Raw genomic sequence first — 10,133 nt, 5'->3', positions numbered from 1 at the left:
TAATTATGGCAAAGTTTGTGCATTGGATTGTATAACACTCATCAAACACCTGTGCAATCTAATGCAATCCAATACAACAGCTCTGCCATATGTTCTACTTTAATGAAGCTTATACATTTTCAGTTTTTGTTGACATTGTCAGACAGGTGATAGTTCTACTTTATGATTATTATTGAGGTCGTAATGGATTGTCATGGTGTACTGGAGTGCATTATATTGCCCCTCATGTATATTAATGGGGTGGACAAACTATTAGGAACACTTTTCAGTATAATGCACTCCAGTACATCACCACCCACTATGACCTAAATAATAGACATAAACTAGAATTTATGGCAGAGCTGTTGTACTGGAGTGCATTAGTTTGCACAGGTGTTCCTAATACATTAAAGTGCTTTGTGAGTGTATATTGCTAGTGTTCATCTTATCCCCTGCACACTACACTGCAGTTAAACACTTCAGATTATATTTTGTTCACAACAACTCAGAAGATCCTTTTAAAAAACACCATTATCATCAGCATTAACATAATCTCCCCCAGAACAGCTTTGGGATTGCACTGACCAGCTCAACAACTCAGAAACCACACTGTGCCAATTACCAGGGGTTAATGGGATGGCTGGCCTTTCTGGTTTCAAATACCTCATTCAGCAGATTAAACAAATACCAATGATGGCCTTAATTGGTGTACACACCGTCTTCAACCAAAATCACTGGGGCTGTTTTCAGCTGTTTTTAGAGCTGAAGCTCTCTTTATGACTTAATGGACGCCACAGATCCCAAACTCAGCAGGTGACCATTACTGCAAAAAACACGTAAAACCCCCTTATTGCTTTCTGGTCTCACTGTCAGGGATAGAAGAAGTACTCAGATCTTTTACTTAAGTAAAAACATTGTAAGGATACTCCATTACAAGTAAAAGTCCTTCAAAATCCTACTTACTTAAAAGCACATAAGTATTAATAGCAACATTTACTTTAAGTTTTAAAAGTAAAAGTACTTCGTATGCAGAAAGATGGCCACTGAGTGTTAGTATATATCATAATATGACATTAGATTAAGTTGCATAAGTTGAGATAGTTTTATCTGTTATTTAAATGTGGTGTAGCAAAAAAGTACACATTTCTCCCTGAAAGTAGTGAATTAGAAAGTAACAAAAAAAAGGAAATACTCAAGTTCAGTACAAAATGCCTCAAAATTGTACTTAAGTATTGTGACACTGTTCAGCACTGGCTGTTCTCTATCTAAGCATTTTTCTCCTCAATACCCCTTTTTACTGTACTTAGTTTAGCTCAAATATTTTGTTGCTTGCTTCTGAAACCTTGATGTGTGAATTCTGTCCTTTTGCATCACCACCATTCTGGTCCAATAGTTTGACCCAGAGTGAGATATCTTGATAATAACTGAATTATGTATGGCTAAGATTTATTTTTAACAGACATTCATTGCCTGGAGGATGAATGACTTTGGTGATCCCATCACTTTTCACCAAGCATCACACAGTTTGATCTTTTCTAACATTTCATTTCATCTGCAACTTGGATGCTGTCTCTTTCCGTTCTGCCCCCTGAGGGTCTGACCCTTAGTCTTTAACCTAAGCAGATCAGTCTACAATATGAAAAATTAGTCTAATTGGTTCACTAGTTTCTAAACAAGGAACTGCATTTTACCTGTGTCAGTTCAGGTCACATTTCATGGACCTTCAGGTCACTGTCAGCACATTCTGGTTTGAATGTCTGATTGTGTCAATAGAATCTACACATTCACCTATCTGTGTTGTCTAGGAAAGCCTCCTCCGACTTTGGTGACCATGGCAATAATGATTTACCTTTATCAGAGAGGTTTCTGCTTTCCCCAAAACATCACAGACAGCTGGAGTCTCAAGGAGAGGAGAGAATGTCTCCTTCCTGCATAAGATTTACAGTGTGACCTCAAGGCCCAGGCTTGACCCAATGTAATCCAATTTGTAACCCCTAAAGATGGAAAATTCCATAACAATTTTAAAAGTAATAAGCGTCCCGCTAGCCTTAAAGGAAAATTTTGGTTTATTTGAACCTGATGTATTTCCCATAAATGTATCCATTGTGGCTCTATGTGTCACGCTAATTTTGCTCTCTCCAACTCTGTTATAGAGATTTAGGGTAAAGCCACAAAAAGATGTGTATCCCACAAGTGGCAACCTCTGGGGCTGAAAAATGAAGCCAATGTGGAGGTGCCAAAAACTGCAGTTCCTTGAATAGCCACTTGAGGCTGGCTCCAAAATCAAGTCAATTCCCATTGACCCCATGTTAAAACCAACTTTACAGCAGAAGTAAACATGTTTACAGCCTGGTACAAAAAACGGTTTTGGTCTCTATAGCTAATTTTCCTGTGCATGACAATTGTACAGGGGGGTGAATTTTTATATAACTCACCCGTTTAAGTTTTATTAAGGCTTAAAGTTATGCATAATCAAGGGTGTGGCTGCTTTGAGTGATGGGTGGGTGCTGGCACAGGCAAGTCACCACCATGGCAACAATGTTGGTTAGGTAACGTTACCATTGCATAACCCCGGATTCATGGAGTATAGGCGTAGCTGTAGCCGTCGCTGTTTCAATGTGTTTTCAGTTCATGAAAGTTAATTGTAACATTTTGGTCGCCTAAATGTTCAGCGTTTGGTTGTACTAAAAGACTCTCTAAGGAGTCGGATGTTCAGTTTTTTAAGTACATACATTTTGTTCTAATGGTGTTAAGCCTGTTTTTGCTAGCGGAAATTTGCATTAGCATTAGCCATAGACTGTAAATGCGCCATGCTGATCAAGCTAGCAGCTAGCATTAGGGTCAGCTCCACCCTCTCGTCCAAATATGGTCACTTCTGGCTCCAAAAATCCATGATGGCCATAGTCAAAATGCAAACTGGAGCAAGAGGGTCTATCTGCAAAGTCTTAGTATATACATGACACACCCACTTTACTACATGACACACCCACATGGTTAGATTTAGGCATGAGCAGTGAAATGGTTAGGGTTAGAGGTAGGGTTAGGGGTCAGGGGAGTGTGTCGTGTAGCGTATTGTTACTGTGACAACAACAGGGGGTGTGTGTTGTATAGTAAAGTGGGTGTTTCATGTAGTAAAGTGGGTGTGTCATGTAGGTCTGCAAGACAGCACATAGACCCTTCTCTACTCAAGGCGTTAAGGAGTCCAGACCATTATTTTTTACAGTCTATGGTATCACACAAAATGATGATCATCGGAGCAAGCTGCTGAGACTGCTACATCTGTCCACATAAAGTGAATTTGGTTTTTACATGAATCGCCTCAATTTTTTTTTTCTGAGTCTCAACGAAAGTTAATACAGAAACTAGCTGCCTGTAGCAGCCATTATGGCCAACTGCAGCTGCAGCTGGAGAGAGCAAAATTAGCATGACACATAGAGCCACTAATGGCCATCTTTATGGGAAATACATCAGGTTCAAATAAACCGGAATTTTCCTTGACGCTAGCTGTCCTAGCATTAACATAACAGGCTATACGTTCGTAGTATAGACAGTCTATTGTTTGTAGCGGTTATTGTTACCGCTAGCAGTAGCGTTAACTGTATTGGGAATATAGCGTAATTAGCTTGTGTTGTACAGAATGCAAAGCCATTTGAGTCAAATTTTTGAATTTGGGTTTATAAATAAAACTTAACTCACACATGTTGAAATTTAACTACCATGCTAAACGTTAATGTACATGCTAACCGATGATGTATACCAGTATACTTCATTAGAAGAGCATATGGTCAAAGTTAGCGTTTGACAACTCCTATAATCCTTCACACATCACCCACAAAGTCCCACCACTTTCTTTTTTAACTATTGAATTGATCATGTTTATTATGACAAAAGTAGAGGGATAAAGGTGTGCTGTCAATGTAGTTTTCTATTTGTGATCTGTGCTATAAAACAGGTGCATTAAATTCCAACTGAAATTGGACAAAACTGAAAAAAAAAACACATTTAATCATCCCTCTTTGCAGTCAAAAATAATGCCAAGTGTTTTGTTAATAGTTTTGTAGTGTTTGTATGCCATTTAATCTGCTGCAGCTGAGCAGCTAATTAGCTATCTAGTTAATTAGCATTCCAGCTATAATTATTAATTGATTTGCTGTATCGAAATAAGGACTCCATCTACATAAGCGGATGATAGAAAGATATTTCATCGAAAAAATATAAATTTCTCCCTTTTGGTTTCGGATTCTTTCCTCAAAAGGAAAACACAGGACAAGTGATTTACAGAGCAGATATTTATGTTGTAGTAGACAAAAAAGGCAGTTTCATTCAAGTTGGACTTCATAGGAAATAAGAGCACATCCTATAGGATAAGGTACCTTTATATTAACACTATTTAAAGTCTAAAGTATCTCATATATCGAACTGTACAGTATATGAACAAGTATATAAGTACAGATAATAAAAGATACAAGATATAAAACAAATCAATTAAAACAGGTTAAAAACAGAAGTTAAGTGGTTTGTGATCAGAGATTTAAATTGGCCATGGGTTACTAAAGTATTAATTCTTAAGGGTGCTTTGTAAGGAGTTCCAGGTGGTTGGGGCATAAAAACAAAAAGCAGATCTTCCAAGCTCAGTACATACATTTGCAGTGGACTTGCAGTGAAAGCCAGTCATCAGATGTAGTATGATATGGTCCAGAGGACCAGTCGAGCATAGATGTGATCTAAGGTGGCAGCTTCCCAATAAGGGCCTTGTAGATAAACAAATACATATGCCTATCACGTCTCTCAATCAGAAATGACCACCCAGTTTTTTTTGTACAGGATGCAATGATGAGTGTTATAAATAAATAAATTTAAATAAATAAGAGCAGAATGATAAACAGCATCCAAGGGCTTTAGAGTAGAGGCAGAGGCATGCCTATAAATCACAACACCATAATCCATGACAAAGAGAAAAACAGTGTCAGCAATCTTTTTCCTTCAAAACATTGGGAAGTTAGTTATACTTCTATATCAAAAAACAAATGTTTGTCATAATTTGTTAACAAGATTGTTTATATGAAATTTTAATGTGAATTTGTCAATTTCTCAATAATGGTTGCTTGTACAGTGGAAATATGAAAGTTTTTGTTATTGTTAACTCAATTCAACTTAACTTCAACTTAATTTTATGTGCATTCAATACAAGTTTAAGATCATTAAGTGCAAAGGAATGTTGCAGGGTTTTTTTTTAGCTGATCAGAGTCTGCAATACAATAAAATATTATATCATCCATATATAAACGTTCATCGCTGTTAGTTAAAGATGCAAAATATTATTAATATGAATTGTAAAAAGAACTGGAGAGAGAACCTTGTGGAACACTCTTAGTTACTGGTAAAAACTTGGAATTAATAGTTCCCAAGTTCACTGACTGCTGCCGATCAGACAGACATCTAAATTGCTATTACTAGATTTTACCACTTTCCAAAATTTGCAGGGTTTGAATCACTCTCAGAACTCATGAGTTATCTGTCTGACAATGATTTAGCCTCTGGGGGCAACGGGGGTTCCGGTGTAGCCAGCGGATATCTGGGCCAAGACTTCCTCTTCCATGCACCAGTCATTGTTTACAGTCTCATTAGCAACTTGAGATGGTACAGATGACATTTTGGCTGATCTCTATAAACAGATATATGCATATGAATGCAGATGCATTTTTAAAAAGATAACCAAAGCCCAATCAAATGTGATTGGTTAATACAACTCGGACTACCAACGGAAACCAAAATGCATCCGGTGCTAAAATCTTACAGATTCTGCATTCATATTCAGATATCTGTTTATACAGATAAGGTTTGAATAAGATAAGTTCAAATAATAATCAGATTTTGCCTTTCTCACAAGGGACGTGCATTTACTTCTAATCTTTCTAAAGAGACCCAATGGGATGCCTCTTTAGTGCGTCTAGTAAGGGACCAAGCTTTGTTTCTTGCCATGAATAAGGTTGATAGTTCAAGGGAAAACCATGGACTAGATCTGTTTTTCACTCTAATCTTTTTAAAAAGTGCGTGCTTATTTACAACAGACAGGAACGTTTTCTGACAAATTCTAAAGCTAATTCAACATCAGGAATTCCAGATGTAAGATGAATGTTGCTATCCTAGAGGTCATTTAGAAAAGCTTCTTAGATATCTCTTAACTATGATTCGTGATAAAGTTCTCTTCAAGTGTGTGTTCCTAATACATGCAACAGGACACTATTCACTAATTCCTAAATCGAAAACACCACTTACAATGATTTGGCCACTCCTGTTAGAAATATTGAATCAATTAGAGCAGATCTTAGAGGGTTCTTCAGATTAGGCCTGGTGGGTTCCTTGATCAATTGAGATAAAATGAGGCTAGAAGAAACCTCCTTTAAATAGTCAGAAGCAACAGTCAACCAATCAATGTAAAAATCTCCCAGAACTCTCATTTCTCAGTTGGTATACTGAGAGAGTAACTCTGCCTGATAATCAATAGACCTAGTATCAGCTGAAGGACGTCTATAAATCCCAATTACAACAATGGAATTGTTAGACCCACTATTGTCTTTAGGGCAATGAATTCAAAATATTTGGGCACAGTAACAGCATGTAGATTACCATGCCCCTACCAATTCTGTCAATTCTAAAAACATTGTAATCAACTAAGGCTACCTCAGAATCACTAATGCTATTTTAAGCCATGTTTCCGAAAGAGCCAAAATATCTGGATCTGCTTGAGAGACTAATAGATGTAAGTAATCAAGTTTCTGATGCTGTAGTAGACTTCTGATTTTCCACTGAATCAGTCCTAAGCCTTTTCTGGTCTTAAACTTATATGGATTATTTAGACTGAATGGAGTAGACTCGGGTAGGAATGTCAGAGAAGGAGCAGAATTACAGGGAATAACAACAGAACTGGAGCTCGGCAAGGCAGCAGGCACAGTATCTGGTATATAAAGGGGATAGGGAGACAAGATAGTGATTTGATAGACTGTTTACAGATGTAGGTAGTTGTCAGGCCAGCGATGCCATAGAATTAATCAAATTAGTCTGAAGTCAGTTGCTTTACCCCCAGTCCATTTGGGTGAATACCATCCTCAAAGTCAGACTGAAGTTTGATTGATTGTCTAGACTTTACATCATTAGCTCCAACGTGCACAATAACAGTGAAGACAGAGGGATAAAGACCAAGAATAGCAGGAACCTGTTCAATGACATCAGATACTTTAAATCCAGAGAAACAGTATGCAACGCCACAAGGAAGTTTGACAGACTTGACGATGGAATCACTGATCACAAGAATCTCAGACCATTAAGACATCCCCCATTGTAGATGGCGAAGTTGCTAGGATGATTAACATGAACTGTCACTGCATTAGCAGCGGTAGCAGTCCCTCACTGCCTACAGGAGAAGGTAATAAGGCAGAAACAGGCTGGTGCAAGAGAGCGCCACTGAGGTGTTGTGTGGGGCTTAGGGACACTTTGTCCAAAGGTGGGGGGTTAAGTGCCTGTCCCACTGGACGAAGGAGTGGAGATAGGACATTTCCTCATTGATGATGTGGTCACATTACTAGCTGCAAGAGGAGGAAATGAGCTGTCTGCAAGTTCAGCCAGTGGAGCTAAATAGTTTCTCAGGGGGAGTTCATTCTTGAGGTCAAAAAAGGGGATAGAGAGCTTCTTTCCCTTTACCATTGAAGACCAGATTGTAAGGCTTTGAGAAGATCAAGGACCATCATCCTGTCTCACTAGTTGCTCAGTTGAGTCAGTTTGGATGTCAGTTAATTTGGAGCACAGCTGAGCCTGATGTTGCAGGAATTCATCAATCAGAGTTTCTATTGATTGCAACTCACTTATGATATGGAGAAGCTCAGTGGCTGACACCATTATGCTGATTGTAGTGTTTGTCTTTGGTGTTGCATAAACAAAAACTTGCACGCTGGCCAATAGGTCCAATAAGAGTCTGAGTACATCACAGATGTGAATGGCTGCAACTAACATTATTTTCATTATGATTATTTCCAGATTTGATTATTTTGCTGATTATTTTAGCAATTAGTCATTTGATCTATGAAATAGTGACAAATGTACCTCACAGTTTTCTAAGTGACACTTATAGAGACAAGCCATGACATCATTAATGTTATTAACACCTGTCCTTTTCCTACTATGACAACTCAAAATGTGTCAGTGCCAATCAGCATTTAATTAAAGTGTCAATACATATAGGCCTACTTCCATATTGTTATTGTTATGATCCTTATTAATCTCTCATCCTAAAGTCCCCCTCCTCTCAGAAATGTGTTTTTGCGCAGAGTATGACACTGAAAGTCTGTTTTCAAACTCATCTGCTGAAGTGGGAAAGTTCCTGTGCTCACTTTCAGTCTGAATATAAGATGTGTATATAGTACCAGTATGAGATTGGTCCATTATGCAACTTATGCAAATGTGATGTTGAAACGTGAAGCCTCCAGTGCACAAACACTGAGAATGGATTTTCCACCACGTATTTAGGAGACATTTTGTGTATAGCAGTTAACTTTTGAAATGAACAATATTGCATACTGATATTCATAGATTCTGATCTGACAGAAGGGGTAGATGTAATTTTATTAATATTTGACAAGGTCATTGAACCTTTTTGGGGGAGGAAACCACATCAAACCCACATTATTATTCAAAGCAGAGTATTTTTGTATGTTTGTTTTATATTCAAACATGTCTGTAGGGGTCTTTAAAACAGTTACACATTAAAACCAATAGATTCTTTATTGTTTGGAAAATGTTAGAGTAAAGGTACTCCAAAAAAGCAAAGAGGCATATATGCAGTTTCAAGTTTTTGATTTTACTTTCAAATCATCATCCGGATTAAGTAGAGTTGTCAGGAAATAACAGCTAATGAACACCAGGTGTGTCACTTGATTGCAGCAATTAGGCAGATGATGTCACAGGCCTAGACTGTATTTCTTTTTCCCAGCAGACATTTTGACTTGTCATAGTAGGGGAAGCACAGCTGTTAACACTAATGAGAGCTCTGTCTGTTCTATTCAGATGGCCCAGTACAACATGACAGTATGACAGTTAGTCAGCATGCATATTACAAAGACCCTGAAATTGAAGCAGCTAAATGGAATTCAACCATTATTATTAATATTAAAGTTTACACCTGTGTGTTTCCTACTGGGACATGAAAAGGGATTATTGACATTTTTCTGTGCTTTTCTGTGGTACTCATAAAAGAGATGATTTGATAGTTGATATGCAGTTTGCACAAACCATTTACTCCTTTGATTTTATATACAGTATGTGCAACCAATGACTTAAGATTGATCTGAGTTTACTAGAGACCACACATATTGAGGCATGATTGTAATTAGAGCTTAAAAAATTTGTCGATTATCTAACTAGTCATTTAACAAAAAACAATATGCAGATATTTTGATAATCGATAAATTGTTGCAGCCATTTTTCAAGCAAAAATAGAGAAAAATGGTGATCATTCTCTGTATTACATCATTATAAAAGGAATACTGTATCTTTAGGGTTTGGATTATTGGTTAGACAAAACAAGACCTCTGAAGATGTCACCTTGGGATGGACCTTTTCTTTTACTATTTTCTAATAAATAAAAATACATTTGAAAAAAATAAAAAAAATGGGTATATTAATCGATAAAGAGAATCATTATTAGTAGCAGCTCAAATTCTAATAGCCTAATGATTTTGTTGACTTAGTCTGATTATGAAACAAAATTTTTAGTATTATTATAGCTGTCTTGTATAGATTTTATAACATAGCACATATAGCTATATGTGAAAGTATCAAGGTGTGTTGTCAGTCAACTACCAGTTCTCTATTTTTCATGTGTGTACATCCCATAGGTGCATCCATTAGGATGTTAGATTATACAACCATTTATCTCATGAGGGACATTTTGGTACCTGCAGCCAATGAAGGTTTTAGATCCAAGTTACATGTTTGTGCCACTAGGGGGAGCTCGACGACAGCTAAAGAACCTCTGCTTTGTTGTAATTGAGTGTTAGAGGTGTTTATTTATCATATCAGGTTCACTTGTATTGAACCATTAGCTTTAAATAAAAGAATCCACTGTAGAGAATTACAAATTGTTTTCGTTATTGTTCTCA

The sequence above is a fragment of the Thunnus albacares genome, chromosome 1, assembly GCF_914725855.1.
Source record: "Thunnus albacares chromosome 1, fThuAlb1.1, whole genome shotgun sequence".
In the NCBI taxonomy this organism is placed as follows: domain Eukaryota; kingdom Metazoa; phylum Chordata; class Actinopteri; order Scombriformes; family Scombridae; genus Thunnus; species Thunnus albacares.
The sequence above is the reverse complement of the archived record's forward strand: the minus strand, read 5'-3'. Positions refer to the sequence as shown.